Below are 25,328 nucleotides of genomic sequence, written 5' to 3' on the forward strand. Positions count from 1 at the left end.
AGATAAGGCTTGGTGTGGATGGAATCAGTGAAGAACGCAGACAACATGGAGGCAGAAAGGGGGTAATCTAGTCTATTTTGGCCGATTCCAAGTGCCCTAACCCATCTCTGTAAGCCCGTAACAGTTGCTTGGTGTCATCAGCTTGCCTTCAGATCCCATCCCCTCCTCTTCAATCTCTAGGTCCTTTTGCAGAACTTAGTGTTTTCGTGAGAGCAAAACTTTTAGAAAAAAGTTGTTTAATCTTAGAAAGCTGTTGAAACTGGTTTATCGATTAGTCTGAACCCGGTAGAAATTTAGTGGTTTTATTTTTCTCCACTGACTGTATTAACTGCACTGTGTTAAATCTCTCTTCTCCATAAGTAACAGGAAGGCTGGGCTCTTTGTTTCATTCATTAGTGTCATTGTCACTCAAGTGCCTAAAATAGTGACTGACACATGGTGGATCCTCAAAAAAGATTTATTAGATTGAACATCTTTGGTGGAACCTCATTTGTTTTTGTTAATTAAAAAGAAACTCGCTGGGCATGGTGGCTGATACCTGTAATCCCAGCACTTTGGGAGGCCAAGGCAGGCGGATGACCTGAGGTTGGGGGAGACCAGCCTAACCAACATGGAGAAACCCTGTCTCCTACTAAAATACAAAGAATTAGCCAGGCGTGGTGGTGCATGCCCATAATCCCAGCTACTCTGGAGGCTGAAGCAGGAGAATCGCTTGAACCCAGGAGGCGGTGGTTACAGTGAGCCAAGAATGTGCCATTGCACTCCAGCCTGGGCAACAAGAGCGAAACTCTGTCTCAAAAAAATAATAATAATAATAATAAAAAGGAACTCAGGGTTGTCTAGTTTAAGGCACCATTCTCATATTCTTTGTAAATCTCATCTTTTCCATTCCCTCCAGCACCTGCCTTGTTTAGTTTTAAAAGGACTTGGATGAACCTGGAGGTCATTCTGTTAAGTGGAGAGAGTATGGGACAGAAAGACAAATATTGCATGTTCTCACTCATATGTAGGAGCTAAAAAATGTTGATCTTAGGGAGGTAGAGAGTAGAATGGTGGTTGCCAGAGGCAGGGAAGGGTGTGTGTGTAGGTGGAGGAAGGAGGGGAAGAACAGGTTGGTTAATGGATACAAACATAGAGTTAGGTAGAAGAAATAAATCTTAGTTTTGGATAGCACAATAGGGTGATGACAGCAACAATATATTATATATTTCAAAATAGTTAGAAGATCTGAAATATCCCCAACACAAAGAAATGATAAATGTTCCTGGTGATGGATAATCTAAACACCCTGATTTGATCATTACATGTTATATGTATGTATCAAAATATCACATGTACGCCGTACATATGTACAAATATTAATGTATCAATTTAAAACATAAAAATAAAAGACTTGAATCATTGGAGGGGGTGCTTACTCTTTCCATCCTCCTCCCCTTCCCTTGCCTTTGGAGAAGGGTAAACGAATTTGATTTAGCTCTGGGACACTCTTACTCTGTCCTTCTTCTCATTCTCCTTCCCTTCCTGTATTTTAGGGTGGGGAGGAGACAAGTGTCTCTTACACCACTGGCCATGGCTGCCATCCTCTCTCTGGAGATGTGCCTGCTTCTCTGGTACTTCTGACTGGTGGTGGGGGCCTGCCAGATGGGAGACATCCAAATACTGGCCTTTTCATGGTACTCAAGGGAGGTTTCTTTAGAGCCCTTTCAGGGGACTCCCTATCCTGTGGTTCCTGGATGTAGGAGATACAGTGTCAACCCGGCTTTATCAAGCCACCCCTCAGCTCCGTTTCTGGTGGTACAGCCCACAGCCTTTCCTTTCTGAGCTCCCTTGACATTCTGGCTGCCCCCTTAGGTAGGACCCTGGCAAGGGGATGTAGGCCCACTGGTGCTTGGGAAGCTCACTCATCCTGGCCTTTGCTAGATGGTTCCTGACCCCTCTTGCCCTATCGTTTCTCTCCAATTCGCTTTTTGCCTGCTCAGGGTGGTTGGGGGACTCAGGGCCGTTCAGCAAAGCGGCTGACCCCGCAGTCATCCAGCTGGGAACCTGGATGCCAGGTTCTCCTTCACGCTGGCTCCTCCAAAGTCATTCTCTTAAGTAGTCACCTTTCTCTTGCTTTAGGTGAAAGAAAGGATAACAATGCTAGGGAAAGAAGAAGGGAAAGCTGTAGCTACTCTCACTAGGCAGAAGACCCCGAGCGAATTCCACCTGCTGTCTTCTTTGTCTTCTCTAGACTGGGAAGGAGGAAGGAGGGGCAAGTGGGGAGTGTGGTGTCGCGGCACTATTCTGCCATCTCCCTAAGCTTTTCCGGAGGTGTCTCTTCTCAATCATTAGTACTCTGCAGACTGCAGTGCACCTGCCCATCTCTTTGACCTTAGCTTTGCTTCCTTGGTCACCAATATAGGGCAACAGAACAAGTCCTGCTCAGGACTCTGCTGCGCAGCGAAAGAAACAGATCTCCACCTCTCTTTTCTGACTCTTTTAAATTCAGCCGAGCAGGGACTGACAGCACCATAGCCAAGTCCCTGTCTGTACAGTAGAGCGGCTGTGGTATGTTTACAGTCACAAGATATTTCCAAATTCTTTGCTTTTAGTCTTGTGGTTCATTATGTATGGGAAACTGAGGTGTATCTCATTCTTCAGCATAGCTCCTGATGGTAGCTGTTTATTTTGGAAGAACTTTCCTTGGATAATAACTTATCAAAAGATGCCAGAGCAATAAAGTATAATACTTCAAGGAAAAAAGAATTCCCATTTTTCCTGTGTGTGTTCATTTGACTGTCACTACAGCATTAAAGTCAATATAAGACACGTTTACTGACAGCTGGATTACTCCGGGTCTGGCAAAAGAGCATGAATCAACACTTCTGCTAAATTTCTCAGCAGTACATTGAATGTATATTTAATGTGTGTCATAAAAATGTGTGCAGATTGCTTGAGGCCTTCCGTCATTAAAGGCCTGAATGTCTACCATTAGCCATCACACTGGTGGTACCTCCAGTATAATTGAAAAAGGTTTAGCAATATATAAGCATATGTAATGTTTGTCATTTCTATTAGTACTCTAATTAAATCAGCCTTCTAATCAGACAACTTATAAAATCTTAAGTAATATGATTAGAGAAATAGAGGATGCAGCCCTCGTATTCTGAAGCACAGTTGGGTAGTAACTTTTTGATATTGTTTTACTGAATGGATGGCTTTGCTCAGGAAGCAGGTAGTCCAGTGTTGAGATTCTGACAAAGCTGGCTTTCTCTGAGTCCCCGAAAGATTCCAGGCAAGGCAGTTTCCATTGTCACACTTATTAAGGAATGGACCACATTTGCTCTATAATGATTGCAGCAGTATCTTAGAAATTCTAATCTCTAACACCATTTGCTGCAGAAAAATAACAGCATATTTCATTTATGAGAACGTGGGAAAATGGTTGTAAATAAATCAATAGAAATCTCAATTATATTTATTAATGAATGGGATTAAGTTGGATTAACGTTTATCGCCCTTATATTTTGATTATATCAAAACTGCAGCAGAGATTGTGGCTTGGGTGGATCCAAGAGTGGCCCTTTACATGCTATTGGCTTTGAGCAGACAGAATTGATCAGCAGTAGTGGCTTATACTACCTTAGTCTAGAAACCACTGTTTGAGTCAGCCAAAGGTGGATAGTCAGCTCAGAACTCGCTGGGCAGAGTGCAGAATGCCAGGTCACCAGGTTGGACATGAGGGCAGACCTTTGGAATTAAAATATTGATTGAAGTCGTCATCTGTGGTATCTGTGCTACTGGCTTTTGTCCCACATGCAAAGTTTGATTTTACATCTTTGAGTCTTTCCTTCCCTACCCTTAACAACAATAACAACAAAAAATAATAATAAAACCTGGCTGGGTGTGGTGGCTCACACCTGTAATCCTAGCACTTTGGGAGACTAAATTGGGCAGATCACTTGAGGTCAGGAGTTCAAGACTAGCCTGGCCAACATGGTGAAACTCCATCTCTACCAAAAAATACAAAAATAAGCCGGGCGTGGTGGTGCATGCCTGTAGTCCCAACTCCTTGAGAGGGTGAGGTGGGAGAATCCCTTGAGCCTAGGAGGCAGAGATTGCAGGGAGCCGAGATCATACCACTGCACTTCAGCCTGGGTGACAGAGTGATACCCTTTCTCAAAAAAAAAAAAAAGTAACAATAAAACCTTCCCCTACCCTTAACAAAAACAAAGAATAATAATAATATACAGTAATATAATAAAAACAGTAAATAGCTGCCATTTATTCAGTGCCTCCCATGTGGCAGGCCTTGTGCTGTGTGCTTTCTAGTGTCAGCTCTGGTCTCTGCGCCACTCTGAGAGGATTGGGCTCAGTGAGCGTTTACAGCTTGCTCAAGGTCAGACAACTCATCCAAGTGGTAAAGTCAGGACTTGAACCCAAGGTATAGAGTTCTACATGTGGCCTTCATCTCAGGGTGGGCCTACCCCATGTGCTCATGAAACAGACTCAGATGTGTTTATAGCCACAGCTTCCGATGCTTATCACCCTGCTCTTTTATTGCTTAGTCTTTAAGCAACACAAAAAGATCTATTATATCATTACAGTTCATTTTTCTCATAATTGTATTCTCAGCAGATGCAATTGACAAATTATCGAGCTTCTCTTGTCTCCCTGACATTCTTACATAGTTTTGAAATTCTTTTACATGAACGGTTCTCATAAAAAGAAATTTTGTTACTTTTCAATAGGAATCCACTCAAGTGCCCAACCCCCACTGCAGACACAATGCAAATTTGCCCACAACACAGACAGAGAATAAGTAAATTCGCAGCAGAAAAACTCATCCACGTTATAGGCCAGACTTAGGCAGAATTGCCGTAGTGCCCATTTATCCCAGGATATCCACCACACCTCCTTACAGTGTGCAGTTTATTTCAGACCAGCCAGACAGATCTTGGTTCAAGGAACGCAGCCAGATTTAAACTTTCTCTAGAGGATAAATCCTCCCTCCGGTTTGTTTTCTGTGCCGCTTTCCTGCCTACCACAGTGGCCACCTATATTCCAACATTGAACTCAGAGAAGATAGTGATGTTTGCTGATTGTCTGAACAACACATTGTCCCTATTTTATTACCTCTTATGTATTAGAATTGTGATTCCCAAACTTGATTCTGTCGTAGACTCATTTGGGAACTTGTTAAATCCACATTCCAGGGCTCTACCTCAGAATCTCCAGGAGTGGGATTTAGAAAGCATTTTTACAAAAGCTCTCCAGGTAATTCTTTTGGACAGACACTGCCGTAGAATAATAAATGGAATTTGCAATGAACAAGAGCTTATCAGAGCTCTGCAAAAGCTCCATGTCCACTCCTGCCTGCCATAGGGAGCTACAAGACTGTGCACAGAAAACTGTTTCAGGAGTTACCAATGCTTTTGTCTCTTTTCTTCCGGAAGCCATTTAAAATAAAGCTTGCATCGTACTGTTACTGGTCTAATTGCTCCTGTAAAAAGAAAGGAATGAAGATTATAATGGAAGTATAAATGCAACACCTTTTAAGGCAGGAACTATCTTTTAGGGATAGTGTTTTTAAACCCTCATTGCTTTTAGCAAAATTGGTGATGGGTAAGTCGTGATGAGAGGATAGAAATTTTAAAAAATTGGTGTTAAGAGTTGCGAGGCATTGAAACTTGGTAATTCAATCTCCACTAAAAGAAAAAGGAACTATAACAATAAAAAGCTTAAGTGATTAGTGCCCAGTAACAAAAATCAGACAGCTGCTCAGCAGCGTGCCTCCCTACAAGACTGAGAAATAGTCCAGCGGTTCTCAACTGAAAGATGGGCTGCCTTTCAGCAAGTCAGTTGTATGTTGAGTATGTGGAACTCCGAACATAAAGTAGCCTCAGGGCACAGGGGATTTCGGGAGGGTGGCTGCTTATCACATGGGGCGTGGCTGAGCCATCATTTTGACCAAATACTCCCAGTGGCATGCTCACCAGACTGCTGGGGCCGACAGTGTGCTCCCTCTGTCTATCGTCTTGGCCTGGTCGTACATTTTTCCTTGGCTGGTGTCTGTTTTATTACTTAATCCGTGTGCCATGCACCTCAAATCACTTTTGGCAACCACACTTTCTTTCCAACAGCATCTAATACGCGCAGCATCACCCATTTACTCGGTAGCTCTTCACTGCTCGGGTCTTGTGTGCATCACCAGAACGGTTTGGGAGAAGGCAGACCGAGCTTTGCATCTCAGGTGTGTCACTTATCAGCTCCGTGAGCTTGGGTATGCAACCTCACATCTCCAGGCCTCTGTTCTTATGTGAAAAGGGAATAAAAGTACTCTGTGACTTATTTATCAGTGCATTCAGGTATTAGAAAGTGTCCTGCACATACAGTTCTTCTCCAGGAGCTTTGGATACAAGAGTCAGTGGTAAATGGTTCCTCCCCTCCATGTTCACAGTCTAGGGAACGAGACATTTGTATAAGAAGAAAAATCACAAAAAGGGGGATATACTCCATGGTGACAATGGTGACAACAAACTCGGCTTTTATCCCTTCCCACAGCAGCGTCCTTTCCCTCTGCCCCCTTCATAGGCATGCCCCCTCCTTTAGTCCTCTTTATTCTTGGGATGACTTACTCACATCTCTGTGGCTGATGACAGGTTGAAAAATAGGCCTTGTATTTCTCATTTTATTGGAGACTCTTTTTAGCAGGGTCAACTTGGATTCCAAAGAGGAAGGAATGAGTGGAGAGATAGGGAGGAGAAGCTGCCATGTGGGCATGGGCGTGGGGGTACAGGCCATGTTTGTCACTGGGGACAGCTGGAATTATTAACATTCATGACCGGCAATTGGAGAGTAACTACAATACTTTAAGTTGTGGGGGGTGTGTGTGTATGTGTGTGTGCATGCGTGCAGGCACACACACACGATATATTAAAAATCCTTGGGGGAGATTATATAGAGCAAGAAAGACAGCAGAAAGATTAAACTCATATTTATTTTATCTGGGAGCTGTACAGTTTAAAGGAGGCTTTTTGTCTTCTCATTGGACAAAACCTGATAGATGAACTCTGGGGAGAGCCACCATGGAATAACAGCTTTCTCCTTTCACTTCTGGATTGGAGAACTGTAAGGCCAAGTCTCCTTTGAATTTCACATGGGACCTCTCATTTCCCTAAGAGGACCCTTTGGGTCTGACAAATGAAGATATTTTCAATGAAAATCTCTTATTAGCTTGGTATCTTAGGGCCAAGTTTTACTTTTGAAGATTAAACTGTTGTCCTGGCAGATTGGTTTCTGCATAATTTTCTGTGCACGCGGAGCTGGAGCTGGATGTCTCCATCAGCTTCGTCTTCACTATAATGAGATTATTTTTGGGTGTGTTTCCTGGGGACTCTATAGACAAGGACCTGTATTTTTTTATGCCAGTAACAGTGACCAAGACGTATGAGCATCCATCATTTGCTCAGTAAAATGCCCACTCAGTCACAGCTGTGAGATGAGCACAGGGATGAACTTGGTCAGGGAGACTAAATCCTGTTCATTTCATCCACTGATTAAATATGGCATTATTCTGGAAAAACTCCTTAGAACTGATCTTTCTCTACTCATGCCATAGGAGCCCCAAAGTGTCAAACGAATACACTGGCACCAAGATTGCTAAGAGAGAGGCAGGAATGTGGATTTCAAGATTTCTTAGGAGACTTCACAGTATTGTGAACATCCTGAATAAAGAAGATATGTGTTCAGTGACAAGGGTGAACAGCCTCAATTCATCCTGCCCTTGCGGTTCTTTTCAGACCCTTTCTAGTTAAGTAAATAGGCCAGCAATTTAGCATAGTGCTCTGGTAGTTTCAGGTTTTGCTGTATTAGACACACATTTCATGTGGGACACACAGGCTTGCCCTTTTTAATGTTACTACCACGGCACTAACAGCACTTATGGCCCTCTGGATTTACACATGGGTGTCTAAGGGCCCCCTTTTTGGTTATACCATTAATTCAAATAAGAAGATGGCCACGTAGAAGACAGGCTTTGCCCACTACATCTTCCAAATATCAGTGTCTTGTCTTTGACAATGGAGATCCTTATAAATTTGAAGCCTTGTTCAGCATTCACATTGGCGAGCAGGCTCTAGCTATTGTTGGCAGAGTGTCTGCAAACAATATTTTTAGGAGCATGGGAATTACTTTTTTAAAAATTAATTTCTGGTTTCAGAAGCTTGTCATGGTTTTCCTTTGCTTGACAGATATTTATTATGCATCTTCTATGTGCCTAGCACTGTGCAAGGCACTGGGGCACAACAGTGAACAAAACAGAGAAAATCCCGGCCTTCATTAAGCTTATTAAATACATTCAATGAGTCAATTAAACAGTATACCACAAAGTGATGTATATTAATAGGGAAACAAATCAAACAACTAGGGCAACTAGGATTGGGAGTGCCGAGGAACAGTGGCGTTGGCAGATTAGATGAGTTTGAAAAGCAATTTGGGTACAAATAATAGGCTGAATTCCGCCCAGTGACTGGGCTGTAGGTACTTTTGTGACATCATTTGTGCTATTGTCTTGTTATTTTATTTAATCTTTCATGCTATGTCTTGCTTCTGTTAGTAGTTTGTAAGCAACTTGAAGATGGGAATGATAAGTCCTAAGTCCTGGCTTCCCCTACGCTGATTCCAGTGTAGGACACATTGCAAATGCTCCCTACCTGTGGTTTAAATGGATTTACACCTCCCCATCAGCAAAAGATAAGTGTGACCTTGTACAGGGCTATTTCCTAAGCCTATATCAAGTGTGTAATGGGGGTGTATGTCATATTTAGGATATTCTTCCTAAGGTGAAATGGTGGTATTGTTGCAGTCCTTCGTCGAACTGTCTCCTTCATAGTAACTTCATAGTAACTGTCTCCTTGCAGCACAGGTTGGACTATGAGGAAAACTACCAGAGACCTTTTCTTTTTCTATTCCTCCTCTGGAAAAATTTGCTTCCTTAGCCTAAAAGTCACAGGACAGACAGTAACGACTTGACCTAAACCAACTGGGAACAGTTGCCTCTGTATTCATATTTAGCTCTGAAGAGCTTCAGACCTTGTGGTCTGATCCAAGATATTCCAGTTGCTGTCAGGAAATTCTTTTTTATGTTCTTTCTAAATTTAATTGAAGCCTATTTGTCTTTTTTCAAGGTAGGCTGTAGAAAAGGCAAACAAGCTAGTTGATGTGATTAGCAGTGAGCCCTGTCAGGGCCTGTCAGGAGCCTTTGTCTTGATGCTTTCTGCCCTCTGGGCTGTGTGAGGGATGACACAAAACCACCTGCCCACTCCAAAAGCCCGTCCACTGTGCCTTCTCACTGGGCTTCCAGGACATTTTCTTCAAGCCCATTTTACTCAGGGATTCATTGATTGTAAGGAACAACACACATTCAGAAGAGCTTAAATGAGAAAGAGGGGTGTGTTAGAAGCACACAGATGTGTCTAATGGAAGCTAAACCTGGCAGTGTGCCACCCTCGCAAGGGGTATGTAAGTGAAGTCATCATAACAGGTGAAGCCTCAGACCTCAGCAGCTCAGGACAGCAGATGTTGATGTCTCATGCTCAGAAACTCCCATAGCTGGGTGGGGCAGGCTGTGCTCCACATAGTCATTCAGGGGCCCAGGATGTCAAAGCACTGCTGTCCCCAGCCAGGCAGCTGATAGGGGAGGAGAGATGACTGATGTCATCTCTCCCCTAGATGTCCCCAGCCAGGCAGCTGATAGGGGAGGAGAGATGACTGAAAGATCGAGCAGGTGGTTTTAGGGGCCAGTCACAAAAGTGGCATAAATGATTTCTACCCATAATCCACTGGCCAGATCCCAGCCACATGGTTATGGCTTACTTGTCGGGAGATGAGGAAATGAAGTCTAGCTGGATGCCCATTGGTAAAGGGAAGTAGGTTTGGAGAACGGTTAGCCATCTCTGCCATAGCCAGGAAGTTGAAGTCCGTCCGGAGCTAGGTGAGCCACTTCCTTTGCCCTGACAGAGAGCTGTGTGTCTTCTGCACTTGTTTCTGTTCAGATGGGGAGGGGGACAGAAGATGCTTTTTAGTGAGTAAAGAAACACACATCCTCTCCCTTCTCCATGACTTTGCAGTGCTCTGTGTGGACACTGTTTCGGCTTGCTGGAACACCATGCTGGGGTTCGGTAAGGCCCTTCATTGCCCCTTGCTCTTGGCCAGGGGTCAAAGGTCAGCTGAGTTGTTAGCATATTCTGTGCAGGCTCATCTCAGACAGCTAACAACAGGCATTGAAATAATGTCTGTAAAATACGTGAGCAAAGACAGTTCTCCCAGGAGACTCTAACCTAAATTTTGAGCCAGGCTCTCTGCAAATTTGCCTCTTTAGGAAAAGATGAAAAAAAGGACAGGTTCCTTCAATTCACATCTGTTCAGTCTTGTCTCAGCTCTAGACAATGTGTGTTCCTCAATGCCCCCAAAGGGATAAGGGGCTTTACCTTCTCTCCTTTCGGGGTTTCTACACTGTATTTTCTCCCCACTATAGCAGTCAACACAACTCCCAGCTCCTAGGCTCAGCTGCACAGCTTTAAGGGGGTTCAGATGAGTTTGGGATCGGGCATATATTAGGAAGCGTGTGTGTGTGTGTGTGTGTGTGTGTGTGTGTGTGTGTGTGTCAGAGAGCGGGGGGCGGGGGCTGGAGAGAAAGAGAGAGAGAGAGAGAAAGAGAGCGTGTTTAGGAACTGCTGGGGAACACTGCAGTTCCCCAGTGAACACTGTCCATTTTCCCTGCTTAATGTTTGAGGTAGCTATTACAGGAAGAGGAAGGACAGTCGGCCTGACCCGCCCCATAGAGGTCTGTCCCACCCCTATTGAGACTGGAGAACTGTCACCACCTTCCCACACCAGAGGCCTCTTCCACAGGGCCATGTATACTGTCTGTTTTATAAGCCACATCTCAGAAATGTTAGGGAATATGGAAATGTTCGTGCCAGTGCCATGGTTGTATTTTGAGGGAATGAAACTCTCTTCTCAGGTTCAGGAGAGGTATTATAAGAAGAGGAACCCATGCCCAGACAGCCCTGCATTGTTGAAGGAGGAATTGTGTCCTACGTGTTTGTAGTAACAGAATCCACAGCTAAGAAAAGACAAGCTCAGGAGGGAAGTCTTTGGGTAGATGCTAAAGAGCCTTCTCTTTGTTCTTTGTGCCAGAAGCTATAGGTTTCTAATTATGATGGCAGGAGAAGTGTCTCTTATGAAGTGTGTCGCTGTGTATAAAAATATCTCTATGTTTTGTTATTGCTGTGTTCTTTGTGTGATAGATGTTATTAGGAGCACACTCTGTCCTTCTTTCCAAGGACGTAATCTAACTGTTCTCTGTTTCCTCTTTTCTTTCCAACCTGGCGATGTGCTGCTGTGTTCTGTTGCAATGAAATTCCATCATCTGTTTCACATCGCAACAAAAAGGTAAGGAACTGCAAACCATATTAACATGCTGAAACAGCACCAACTTATATAACATGCAAAAGGAGATGCATTTTAATCACTGGGAATTTTCTTACTTTAAGAGAAAAAGTGATGGATTGTGAGGACCTCAATTCTCGTATTGATGTTTGGCTGATGGATTTCACATCTCCTGAGGCCTGGTGTTGAATGAGACTCAGGTTTATGTGTATGATGGGGGAGAAAGTCGTGGCGGGGGGGAGTCTTTGCGTTTATGAGTTTTTGTCAGCAGCTCACAAACTTGGAGAGAAATTCACAGACATTTCAGTTAAGCTGTATAAAGACCAAAATATGAACTAAAAAGGTGAGAGGGGTGTTAATATTGCTTTGGCTCCAGACTTTGAAGCAAAAGTAATTCAACTAATAATGAGTTCATTAACTATGTGTCATGTTAGGGGAGAGGCCATTTATGTTCTTTGCCAAATGAGAAAATTTGTAATTTTGTATCGGCTAATCACATCCACCTACAATATATTCTTTCTTCTCTCTTTGCCTTTTTTCTGTGGCAAAAACAAAACAAAACAAAACATAAAATTGACCGTGTTAACAATTTTTAAGTATACCCTTCAGTAGTGTTAAGTATTTTAACAATGTTGCAAAATACATCTCCGGAACTTTTTCATCTTGTAAAACTGCAACTCTATACCCATTAAACAACTTACCTTTTCCTTTCTACTTCAGGCCCTGGCAGACACTCTTCTACTTTCTGTTTGTAAGAATTAAACTACTTTAGATACTTCACATAAGTGGAATCACATAGTATTTGTCTTTTTATGACTGCATTCTTTTACCTAGCATAATAGCCTCATGGCTCATCCATATTTTCTCATGTAACCGGATTTTTTTCCTTTTTAAAATCTGAATAATATTTCATTGTAGATATAGACCATATTTTGTTTATCCATTCATCCACCGATGGACATCTGGGCTGCTTTCACTTCTTTGCTACCGGGTTGCCGTGAACATGTGTGCAACTTTCCCACCATATCTTTTGATTGGATGAATGGATATGTATATCCATTCCAATAGTCAATTTTCACTGTCTCTTGTATTATTAAACTTTCAACATAGTCAAGCCAAGCATTAGTGGCTCCTTAAGGCTGAACACTCATTTTGAGGCTTAGTGGCTGTCAGGTTCCTATCACCTGTCCTATAACCCAGCATCCTTTCTCTTCCCTACTTCTCTTTCCTACAAATTTGGGGCAGAAGGCTGTGGAAGCACATGTTCCCCCTGCACTCCCCATCACCCTCACACTAGAATGATTGTCCTTTGTGACACAAGTTGCAAGTATTTTCGTAATGTGTATCATTTCATGTAAATGATGTGAGCTCAGGATTAGCCATGAATTCAAATCGTGTTGCTTTGTTGTTTGGGAAGAAGCTTATTTTATTGCAGTAACCCATACTAAGAAGAAGAAAGCACCATGTGATCCTGAGTGGCAGACAGTTTCTGTTTTTCCTCCCACTCCTCACTGGGGCACACTGGATCAGGCCAGGGAGAACAGTGCCTGAGCTGTAGGGCTATGGGAACAAGACCTTACCGGTCATTGACCTGAGGTTCTGATGGTGAAAAAGGGCTCTTTTCCCAAAGTTCTCTTGGGTGCTGCTAACTGTGTGAGAATAGTGGAAAGGGTGGGAGCTAAGGAGGTGAGTGGGTAGGGAGATTTTGGTAATGCTGGAGCTTGTGGCAACCAACGTGGCTTCACTACAGTCCCAGATTTTCTCGGGGAGCAGCTGCTATAGGCAGAGGTGGGGTTCACCTTCGGATAGCCAAGTTGAGAAAAAAGTAACAACCATTCGCTGATTTTTTTTTAAATGTCATCTGTAAGAAAGGATCAAGAATGTGCTTCTTAAGCGGTAATATTAGTAGATTGGAGAGTATGTCCTAGACTGGGTACTTGACACAGAAAACAGACTTGGGCAACAGGATCTGCAGAGATTGAGCATGGGAAGTGCAATGTGTTGAACCCTTGTGAGGCTCCAGAGCAAGATGAAGATGCTCCAACTGTTTAGCTTCTTGAAATACACCAGCCAGGTGGTGTATTCCCTGGGTAGGCAGTGAACTTGCTCCTTAGATAGGCCCCCTGATTCAGGACGTTTAGTGTTAGTGGCACTTTAAGCCTTCGAGAGCTGTTTGGGAGCTATTTTGCTTACTAGTGCTTTTGTGTACATTCCTCTGTGTTCTGCATGGGAAATCAAGGACGTGCTGGACTAGGCACCTGCCAGAGCCACCTGCAATGCCATGTAGGCAAGGTGATTTAACACCCAGGGTTCCACTTACTGATTAGACTGTTTGCTGAGAAAGCCAGGGCCAGCTAGTTCTTGAAGATCAGTAATGGGGAGGTTGGATAACAGGTTTTCTGGAATATTATATGGGTCTGGGGAGTACCTCTTTTTGTGTGTGCCCCAAAAGTAGTATAATTGATAAAATGCAAGGAATCTCCCTTGTGGTTTCATTTACTTTTACGTTAATTTGCAGGCAAGGGTGGACACTGGACACTTAACTTGCTCAGGGTTTTTATTTTCGTGCACTTTAAGTTGAAATTAAAAAGTGATACAGACTGGGCATGGTGACATGTGCCTGCAGTCCCAGCTACTTGGGAGGCTGAGGCAAGAGGTTCACCTGAGCCTAGGAGTTCAAGGCCAGCCTGGGCAACAAAGTGAGATCTTGTCTCTAATTTTAAAAAAGTAATACATAGCATGCGTGGCAAGAATGGGACTGCTGAGAAAGGAGACAGTTTGAGACATGGTAGTCTTAGGAAGTCCATCACTGCAAAACATGCAAGTAGAAAGAAATACACAGCCGCCTTAGATTTTGGCTAGAGACGTTATTCCTATTGAGAATTATAAATGAGCTATGGGAGGGGAAAAGGAACAGGTGTGTGGGGCTGTGGGGTGGGCGAGAGGCAGTGAAGGAACCCTGGCTAGGTCCACACTCTCCAGAGGGCTCTCCTTCGCCGTGGTGCAGGAGCAAGGCCCTCCAGCGAGACGGGGCTGGGGACCGAGGAGAATTGAAGCAGACTGGGCAACAGAATAGTTTCTGTGAGGTCTGGGTCAGGAAGATGAGGAGGCGTGCGTGAAGCATATCTGAGCACCATCCATGCTTCTCAAAGTTGGTGGTGTTTGAATCAGTAATAAGCCAACTTCGCAAAGATTTGTCTTCTCTCCATCTCAGTGATCTGCGACCCAGGCAGAAGAATGGATAGAATGGATGGTGGGAATGGTCTGAGGCCAGGAATTGGCTTGAGGGGTTTAGGAAAATGCTAGTCGTGCAGGAGGCTGGGATGTGGAGAGGGTGGCTTCCAATTCCTTAATCCTGAGCCTTGGAATGGAAAGGGAAGGCTGGCAATAGACAACAGAGGGATAAGTGGTCCCAGTGCAACAGGAGGAGCTGAATGGAGTGGAATGATGCCATGGGTGTGGTCAGACTGGGGCCATGGACAGAGGATGTGTCCAGGGGAAGGCCAAGGCTGACACTGACCAAACAAAGGGCAGCTGTTGCCTCTTCTGAGGAATGGGGGGCGCGGAAAATGGGAAGTATGCTTAGAGAGAGTCACTTTTCAATTAAATCCAAGAAGAGAAGGAAAGATTGAAAAATAGGTATGGGATACAGAGTAGCTTAGTAGTCCTAAAGCAGGGCATAGCAGGCAGAGGTTGTAGAAGGGAATAAATCTTTCCTTTAAAAGGAGGGAGCAGGCAGTGGCCATGGTTTCTTTCCCCTTCAAGACCAGCAAATAAAAAAATGAGTAAAATATAGAAATAGCTTAAATAACATGAATATTTTATGTTCCCCATGTTATCTGGAAACCCAGCTGTTTGCTGACCATTAAAAGAAGACAGTTATAGACCTGGTAGTAAGTTATTTAAAAGGAGAACTCAGAAAATATATCTGTTGAAAGATGTTTCTTGCCTTGAATTCTCCATTATGCTTTTGGCCTTTGCAGAAAGAAGGAAATAACATTATGTACAAACGTTGTTAATTACTCATTAATCTGACATTTTGATGGCATTAAGCAACAAATACTAAGTTGCGACTCAACATTGTGATTATATCTAAAATGTATGACATCTCCAAAAATATGAAACCTACATGTCAAAATTACTTTCTTCAAAGACTGATTGTGGCAAAACTCATTATTAGGGCCTTCTGTACTTTAAAAGCTTTAAATGAAACACTGCAATTTACAGAATTCATTATGGTGCACAACTAATTAGAACTTTAAAGGAAATCACAGTAGGGAATTAGACATTTTAAAGAGCATTTTCTTGAGCTGAAATGTTCTTCAGGATAAAGGTTGTTTTGCATCAAAGGAGGCACTTGGATTTTACATACATATATAGACACACACTCTGAAGAGTAGCATGTTTGACCAGTCGTGTTCGGAAATCATTCTTGTTCTCTATTCAGACAAAAGGAAAAAGCAACAAAGGCAACAAGGGAGGGACAAGACAGAAATGCAAATTAGATGTCCATAGCATACTCGGGGAGCTAAACAGAAAATGCAGACATATCTAATTAGTTTCCAAAGCCAAAGCCAGCTTTACCCTAGGAAAAAAAACATTCTCATCTAAGAAACAGCAGTGCGGGCCGTGAGTCCCAGGTGTATGGGTGATTACAGCACACAGCAGAGAAAGCCACTGTTGTTCGGCTCAGCTGCCTCTGTGCTACACAAATGTGCTTACAGAAAGAGTATAAAATCGACCATGGATAACTCCCTCCCTTTCCCCCAATTGATTAATTTCTCGACGTGCTGGCAGATTTTTCCATGGATGGGGATCAGGTTTGAGAGATGAATGTGTAAATCAACAGCAGGTGGGAAGTTGAATTTGTCTGGCCCAGCTGCTGTTCCCCGCATTTCCTATTCTTTTTGGTTATCTCAATCCAGCATCTGTCATGGAGCAGGACTCATGGGCTTCTGTCATCTCAGGCCTAGGGAGCCACAGTGTTGCCTGTGTCTTCCGACAGCTTAGTGCTTTCAAATAGCAAACGGCAAGAATGACAGCCCCGTCACCATTAGCAGGAACTGCCAGAGAATTGAGGAGGGTATTTTTTGTATCATGTATTGAGATTTCTCTTGATATGGACACATGCCTTCCACTTCACCTTGAATTTGGATACTTGAATGATCTGGGCTCCTTTTACAATACTTCCTTTCCTAAATTTATTGCATAATAACAGTCATATTTGAATGTGATTTTCTTTGTATTTTAATCTTGGTGATTGTACAATGGCGATAAAAAATGACCTGCTTTCTTGCCCCTTAGATTAAGTTTTGAAGGAACAATGTATTTTCCACACACTCCGGAAATCTCTGTGGAATTTAATCATCCAGCTGAAACACATTTTCAGAATTTCGTAACATCATACAGTTTTAGTGTTGGGTGTAATCTTCAGAGGTCAACGTCTCTACTCTTCCAATGTGGGATTCCTTCTGCCTGACTCATCACAGATGGCCCCCCATTCTCTGCCTAGTGTAGGTCAATGAGGTTGACTCCGATATTGAGGCAAATGGCTGATACCTATCTTTGACAGTACTTCACCATTGGGGCATTATCCTAGTAATACTTAGCTTACCTTTCTTAGACAATAGGGTTGCTGTTTCTCCAAGGCTTTCTTTGAAAGCGCAAACAAACTGCCTTGCTTGCTTGCAGTGTTGCTTGGATAGATCTTATCTTCCAAGTAAAATTACAGTTACTAATGTCATTTAGAAATGTTCTACAGAAAATATTGACTGATTATTACTGGCAGAAAGAAAGTCAGGTCTTTGTCTGATATTTATTATAAAAGAGATGAGTGACATTGTCTTAAGTTTAGCTACAGCACAAAATATTACTTTCAGTGCTATAGCAGGATGTGAGCGCTGAACTATTTAGCTTATGTATATTGTTTATTTTCATTATTTGGGCATTGATTTTCTCTACCATTTGTTTCCACATGAAGTCTTTTTTTTAACAAAATCTAATTTCTCATAACAAGCAGAAATGCTTTTAAGGAATTTATTCTTTTTCTGTCAAGTTGCAGGAAACATCAAATATTGACTGTAAGCTGTTATCAATTTGATATATGACAAGGTCTGCCATCTCTTCATGTACACATGTTTTCACAGCCCTTAATTACTTTTTTATTCTTTAAACCTTAGCTAAAGTATTTGGTACACTACATTTGTTTTTATATAGTTATTTGTAATCTTTGGGGTAGAGAAAAGTAAAACCAAATATTATTATCTACAGATTTCCAATAGAATTGGCTTCAAAAATCTTTCTGTACATTTTCAGCAAAAAAAAAAAAAAAAAGTCATCAGAAAGGAGAAAAAAATTTAAAAGAAAATCCCAAATTATTTGGAAAATTGATAGAAATAGACTATCACCCGTACAAATGTGGAGTATTCAATTAAAAACTTGTAAAGAGGCTCCACATTGTTTTCTAGTGATATTTTAATTTGTCAAGGAAAAGATTATATGCAGATAAAAAATTGTGACATCTTAGAGTTGGAAATTCCCTGGAGATCAAACCCTTGCAGCCTCTTCATACCTCAGGTGATAAGCAGTTTGTCACCATGATCACAAACATTTGCAGAGAACAAATTAGATGCCAAGCAGTGTCTCCAGTATGGGTTGCAACCCTGAACGGGACAAAGATGAAGAAACAGCTCCCACTGTCAAGGAATTACATTTGTGTGGACTATCTGCCATGCACAACAAGCTGAGTTGTTTAAATTTTGCATCTTATATCATCCAGACCCCTCCTCCTGTGTCCTCAGGGACTCATAGAGCTCAGAGTTAAGATTATCTTGGAGGTCTTCTAGGCCAGCCTTTTACAGGTGTAGGAAACCTCTCTGTGGAAGCCATAGTTGAACACCATCCTCTGGATGGGCTCTGATAGGTCAATGTTTCTGGTAAAACTGAGCACAGCCTTCCACCTGTGGTCCAGCATTATGAAGTGAAGCCATTACCTCTCTAGTTTTAGACACTAGACATCCCCTGAGGAAGGCAGCCTGAGATTTTGTTAGCTGCCACACAGAGTTACTTGGCATAAAGCTGATGGTCAGCTATAAACCTTAGGCCTTTTATAACATGCATTGCTTTGGAGCCAAGCCTCCCACATCCTGTACTTGTATATTGGATTTTTTGACCCTGAATGTAGGACTTTACATTAATCTTGTTTATGTTTCATTGTGGTTAAAATTGGCCCACATTCCAGCTTATTTTGAGCGTTATGAGTCTTGATTATTTTCTCCAAATGGTTTTGATTGATTACTTCATTTGTAAGTAACTTTTGCGTGTTCTCCTTCCATATATGTGTATTTATTATTTTGTAAATCATATATGTGTGTCATTAGCTAATACCTCAAGGCATAGTATATACTAAAGGAAAGATTCAAATAGTGAATTAAATTCATATTTCACATCATCCTGAGGATTTCATTTCATTTTTCTTTTTTCTTTTTTTTTTTGTTTTTTGCTTTTTCTGATCAGATGTTATCAAATCATTGTTTTTATCCGGTAGGATGAACATAGTGCTCGTACTAGGAATAGTAGAACTATCCGTTCTGCTATTCACTTATGCTTTCATTATTAGTATTATCTTCAATACACTATGTTTTTGTGGGAATCTTTTTTGTAAGCCAGCTGTTCATTTAGGGAAGATTGGTTTAGTTAAAACTAGATAATGTATTGCATAAATCCATTTAACAGAGCTCAACTAAAAGGCTGTGTGTGATAATATGGAGAAGAGAAAAACAGATGAGAGAAGGCCCTCTGGATGGGCTCTGCTGTGATGACCCACTCTGCCCTCAGACTTGAATCCCTGGCATGACATGCCATCCTCCCAATTACAGACCAGGTGGCAGTATCGCTGTCAGTCAGTGCATTTAAAATGTTAGTGAAGCTGGCCAGGTGCGGTGGCTCACACCTGTAATCCCAGCACTTTGGGAGGCTGAGGCGGGCAGATCACGAGGTCAGGAGATCGAGACCGTCCTGGCCAACATGGTGAAACCCTGTCTCTACTAATAATACAAAAAAAAAAATTAGCTGGGTGCAGTGGTGTGTGCCTGTAATCTCAGCTACTTAGGAGGCTGAGGCAGGAGAATCACTTGAACCCAGGAGGCGGAGGTTGCAGTGAGCTGAGATTATGCCACTGCACTCCAGCCTGGCGACAGAGGGAGACTCTGTCTCAAAACAAGCAAACAAAAGTTGGTGAAGGTTAAGGAATTTTAGTTTAAAAATAGACAGAAAGTGCTCAAGCACTGCCTTCCCACATCGTAGTGAGCCACCTTGCATACCTCTCGGGGCTGTACTCACCCTGCTTTAGTGATCTCTCCTCTCGTATATCAGTTGTCTGCAATTTTTTTGTCATCCATATTTTGACAGCTCACTTTTAGGTGTTCATTCCAGTCGTATATAAAAGTAGGAGTTGAAAGAAGGATTAAGGCAAATTACTGGAACACATGCGACCTCTTTCTAGCTTGACATCGATCCATTTATCAACCCTCTTGAGGTACAGATTTTTAACTAGATGGGAATAAGCTTGATTGTCTTGACAAACAGCCTCTAATTTTTCCATTTGGGCTAGAAGATTATCATAAGACATACAGTCAAACACATTGATTCTAGTGGTAACTGTGACTACCGCTTACTGGGTGCCTCCCCAGTAACAGGCTTAGTACTAGGTTCTTTATGAATGTTACTTCATGTGTTTCTCATGGGAAGCCTATGAGATGGGAATTTATTCCTGTGTTGGGAGGAATAAGTTAGGAAACAGACACAGAAGGGTAAATTTGGGGGCAGCTGCAAGTGTCACATGAGCAGGTTTTTTGACATTAGTGTATGTCATTAGGAAATGTACCAGGGCGTGTCCACCACATAAATCCCTAGAGTGAACAGCACGATGGTTTCAAAGGATGCAGAAACATGAGTTTTAAACCGCTGTGTTCTCTGAGTATGTAACACTTTACCCGCTTTTGCAAATTGGGACAGCTGCATGTCTGTAGTATGCTAGCCTCCCTCCTCTCTGTGCCACACTGCCTAGGGGACAGGTACCAGCATGTTTTTGGTTCATACGCACGCTCCTTTAACAACCCAGGTAGAGATTGCCAGGACCTGGACATAGGAACATGTGCAAAGTAGCTAGGTGCCCTCTTACTCTTCCTCACCCACCTTTAACTGCAGGCCCCGTTTGCTGTGTTTATCTTTGCTGGTTGGAGAATCATTTGAGGAAACAGAGCTGTTTTCTCTGCCATCTGCTGCTGTCTTGCCACCTTCCAGAAACAGTGGCTTTCTGTTCTCTGGAAGGTGTGTATAAACCAAGCAATTTAGAGTTAGGATACTAAAGTATTATTTGAAATGATACGTTAGTTATTTTCATTTTTTATTGGAAATTTTCAAACAAATTTCAAAAATTGAAAAAAAAATAGTACAATGGATACCTATTTACCAACCAGGTAGGTTCAAATGAATGTTTTCCATATTTGCTCTTTCTATACTTTTTTTCTGAAAATTTAAAGGGATGCAGACATCATGACACCTAACTCCTGAATAATGACTGTATCTCAGAGTTGTATCTACTAAAAATAAGGATATAATCTCTAAAATAAGGTCATTCACCTACATAACTGCAATGCCATTTTCATACATAAGAAAATTAACACGAATTCTCTAGTATCATGTAATACCCAGTGCAATTATCCCTCCGAAATGTATTATGTATTTTTTTCTCCCAAACTAGGATTCAATTAGTTTTCATACATTGCATTTGGCTTTTATATCTCCAATAGTTTTAGAATTTAGGCTTTTGTTGTGACAGAGGTGAGAATAAAAGATCTGGATGATTTTCAAAAAAATATTTAAATCCCATCTCACATGAAGGATGACTTTTCAGATTAAATAGACTATTGATCTAGATTGTTCCGGTGGTTATTTTACTTGGTAGTAAATGGCGCCGGATATGTTAAAGTTGTAAAATATAGAAATCTCTAAAGTGTGTACATGAACCACATCTTAACAGAGGCAGTCCGTCATCTGTAAATGTACATGGGACCTGAGTACTTTGATGCTGTTGTACGTGTGAAACCATCTCATAAGCAAATAATGCATCAAGGGTTTTGGCTCAGCACTGATAATGGATTATAATAGACTGAAATTAAATATGATTTAAGTGACAGGAAAATGCTGCCAGCTAAGTAAATAATTGATTCATCATCCCCCGGTTAAACCTGGCAAGTTAAATTGCAGGGCTGGAATCGAACGCTTGGTAGAAGCTCCTCTCCACATTTTAGTCCTGATAAAAACCCTGGTGAAGAAGAAAAGAAAAACCAGAAACTGTTCAGAGAAAGGGACTGTCCCTTGCTGCGTCTTATTTGCAGCATCGCATCGTGTATATTAGTTGTGCTGTGGAAGTAGTTATAAGAAAATGAAGATCCAGGAAAGAGCTGTCACAGAAAACATAAACAAGTAGAGATCCATGGTTGCTTGGAAATCAACAAATTTAGAAGGCAAGTGACAGCGTACCTTTTCTTTTTTCATTTTGTTCTGATTGTGATAAGTGGGATCAGTATGACTTAGCCTAGCAAAACTGGTCCCAGCGTGTGCGTGTCACTGTGTGGCTGCCACTGGATGGTCAAATGACCTTGGCTTGGTCACTAGCCTGCCAGTAGTCTGGGTGTCTGGTTTCTAATCTGTAAATAAAAGACTTAGATGGGAGATCTCTGAGGTGCCTTCCAGCTCTTCAGATCTAAGATTCTAACAGCCAGAAATCTCTGTAACATAGTGCTCTCCTGATTTCCTCGTGTAATTATAACTGGTCTTTGTCATGATGACCCTCGGCCATTACAGTCCTCCATGTGTCTCCCGAGTCATCAAAGAAAAATTAAGGTGTGCACTTAGTTTATATGAAGCATATGATTTTGTTCTACGTCTTAAAGATTAGCAGTATTCTTCTAACACTTTATTAACGAGAATGCTATATGAATCAGAATAGTCTGTTCTGTGACCATGTAGAATAAGAGAAATTTTATTGTAATTAGAAAAAGATGTATATATTTTTAAAAATGGAATAACCGGTCAGGTGCGGTGGCTCATGCCTGTAATCCCAGCACTTTTGGAGGCCGAGACGGGCGGATCACGAGGTCAGGAGATTGAGACCATCCTGGCTAACATGGTAAAACCCCGTCTCTACTAAAAAAATACAAAAAAAAATTAGCCGGGGGTGGTGGCGGGCGCCTGTAGTCCCAGCTACTCGGGAGGCTGAGGCAGGAGAATGGCGTGAACCCGGGAGGCAGAGCTTGCAGTGAGCCGAGATCACGCCACTGCACTCCAGCCCGGGTGACAGAGCAAGACTGTCTCAAAAAAAAAAAAAAAGGAATAACCACTAATACATTAAAGTTACTGCTTAAAAGCCCTTAATTCACAGTAATGCAGCAACCTAAAAGAAAAAGAGCTGACCCTACTCATTATCCAGGGTAATGTTATGTTGCATTTTAATTATAAAGATCGGTTCAGCATTTGTATTTTCTGGGTCAGCAGAATATGTCCTGTATAGCCTTTAACAAACTTTTTAGACTTTTAAAGCTATGATTTCTCCACCATAAAATGGGAAAAATACAGTGCGTGTCAAAGAGTAGTAAAAGGGTGAAAAGAAATCACAAATCGTGTATGTAAAGAGCCTGGGGCATAATAGGTGTTGACAAATGTTAATGATCATAGCCATTGTGGTATCACTGAGTCCTTGGCAATTTCATTCAGGGTGGAGAGTCCTCCAACCAATCTGCATGATCAGGAATCAAGACTCATTATGTTATGTCAGTCATCTTAATTGGCTCGCAACATTGGATTGACCTTACAGCAATTCACTGTCTAACTCACAACCTGAGAAAGATCGATACCTCCTCTTAGTTTAATATGGAAAATAAGAATTCGCAATACGCTGATTTCAAGCTACATGAACATTTTGTCTAGAAAAGATTGACACTCATTCATTCACTCTTTCCATTTTACTGACCCCAGAAATGCCAATAGCAGCTGTCTTATCTTCAAATGTAAACATATAATGATATGAACAAAGAATCCACAAAACAGACCTTCGTTATAAACTGTGATGATGATTCTTTATATTTGAATCAGCTAGATCAAATCACATTTCCCTAAATATAAAAAGCACAAATGACAAAAACATGATACAATTCAGGAATCATGCTCAACACTGACATTACAATACTATACTACCTTATATGAAATGATTTAGTATTTGTTTCTGGAACAATTGCAAAAAGGAAAAATCAGAATCTCCCACTCAATTTTTCATCTTAGAAACTTGAAAATACTCTTAACCATATTAATGAAGACAACTCCAACGTTGTGAATAGTGGGCAAGTGAACACTATTATCCTGTCTTATTGGCTCTCTCCTCTTGTTTTTAAACACCTGTCTATCCGTGGTCGTCTTCATTGCTATACAGTTGCAGAAAGGTTAGCTTTTAATCTTTTCCAGGTCCATGTAAAGAAGGGTTTCTATTTTCACTTCATGTGTGTGTTAATTGAGGTCAGAATGGCATTATCCTGTGTGATTGGGAGCATGAGCCCCACCCCACCCCCACTTTCCTCCACCCCCTGGGAAACAGGCCATGAAGTGGTAAGAGTCTGTGATAATTTAAGCACATCTAAAAGCAAGTAACCGTCTCTGGAGGCAGTTTCTTGAGGCACCAGCATCAGGATTTATTCTTCTGGAAACAAGCATTGTCATAGAAATCAACTCTGGTGACACTCCTTTTTTGGGTCGGAAAATGTCAGAGTCTTTGGTTTTAATCAAAATTGCTCATAATCTGGCTTAACAATGCCGTAAAGGCTTTGGTTTATTCTGCCCCAGGTGAATGAAAATATTTGCTGTGAAAAATAGGTTATTAGTTTTATAGCCCTACCTACTTCAATGCCTCTATCAAGAGTATGAGAAGAGATATTAAATCTCAATTTTTAATAAAATTATTGACATCATTGGGGAGCTTTATAACACTTGACATTTGCTTTCAGTGTTGGGGGAAAAAGAGAAAGTAAATTGATTGGATATTTATTTCCTAGGTTGGAGTACAAGTTACTTTAAACATAAAATATGTATTTTGCCTTTGAATACAATGAGCAGAATGGGTTGTTGGTTCTGAAAATGAACATAAATTTTAAGATAAAATGGGTAATGTGGTAATGATAATAAGGTAATCTGATTGCTAAATGAACCTATTTTATTATATTCCTCATTGGATTCCTGTTGCCACCTAGACACTCTTCCAAATTGATATAAAGTATTGTTTGGACCCAGAACACACAGCTCAGGAGTGACAATATAGATCACATAATGAAGTTAACTTCTTTTCAATAATGGGCTTTCAGTATTACTTTTTCTACAAGAGTTTAAAACAAAACTCCCAGAAAATATCTTTGAATGTGAACTTGCTTGCAGAGAATATCTGTCTATATTCCAATGGAATTTGCTTGTAGTGAATGATCGTGAGATACTGGGACCAGGGCAGCGATGGAGTTGATGGCAGTGGTTGCTAGGCACAGGCCATCTGGGACTGGACAAGGTCCAGCGAAGACTTTGGGGGATAGAGGGAAGCCAAGGGTCCTCTGTTACTACCTTAACAGGTTGGTTTGCCTATCACTAGCTGGTTCAAACCCTAGATCATCAATATGGAAAGGTTCCTAATACAGTGGGATAAGTGAGGGGTCTGTGTCATTAGGGAAAAAAAAAAAAACCCTGCTTATTAAAGTGTCAACCCTTTAACACCATTTGTCACTGGCCTCTACAGGGAGCTGTTTAGGAATGGGCATGCCTCTTTGAAAACATGAGATCCATTTTCCTGAAGAATG

The 25,328-nt window shown here is 41.6% G+C and overlaps 2 protein-coding genes across 26 annotated transcripts in view; one reads left to right on the plus strand and one right to left on the minus strand.

The window, feature by feature from the left end:
• TIMM8B (translocase of inner mitochondrial membrane 8 homolog B) overlaps nucleotides 1–25,328 on the minus strand; it is a 1,180,384-nt gene that overhangs the window by 1,038,780 nt on the left and 116,276 nt on the right. The window contains exon 1 of one of the 8 annotated variants that reach the window (XM_050757778.1): nucleotides 16,930–16,933. The exons of 5 other annotated variants lie outside the window; for them this stretch is intronic. The gene's annotated coding sequence lies outside the window, so the exon portion shown is untranslated. Of the gene's footprint in view, nucleotides 1–6,564; nucleotides 6,569–12,702; nucleotides 12,707–16,929; nucleotides 16,934–25,328 lie in introns of those variants that run through there. 2 more of the 8 variants (XM_050757790.1, XM_050757787.1) reach the window with 2 other exon arrangements.
• NCAM1 (neural cell adhesion molecule 1) overlaps nucleotides 1–25,328 on the plus strand; it is a 313,863-nt gene that overhangs the window by 162,991 nt on the left and 125,544 nt on the right. The window lies entirely within an intron of this gene.

This window comes from Macaca thibetana, chromosome 14 (assembly GCF_024542745.1).
Source record: "Macaca thibetana thibetana isolate TM-01 chromosome 14, ASM2454274v1, whole genome shotgun sequence".
NCBI lineage: Eukaryota > Metazoa > Chordata > Mammalia > Primates > Cercopithecidae > Macaca > Macaca thibetana.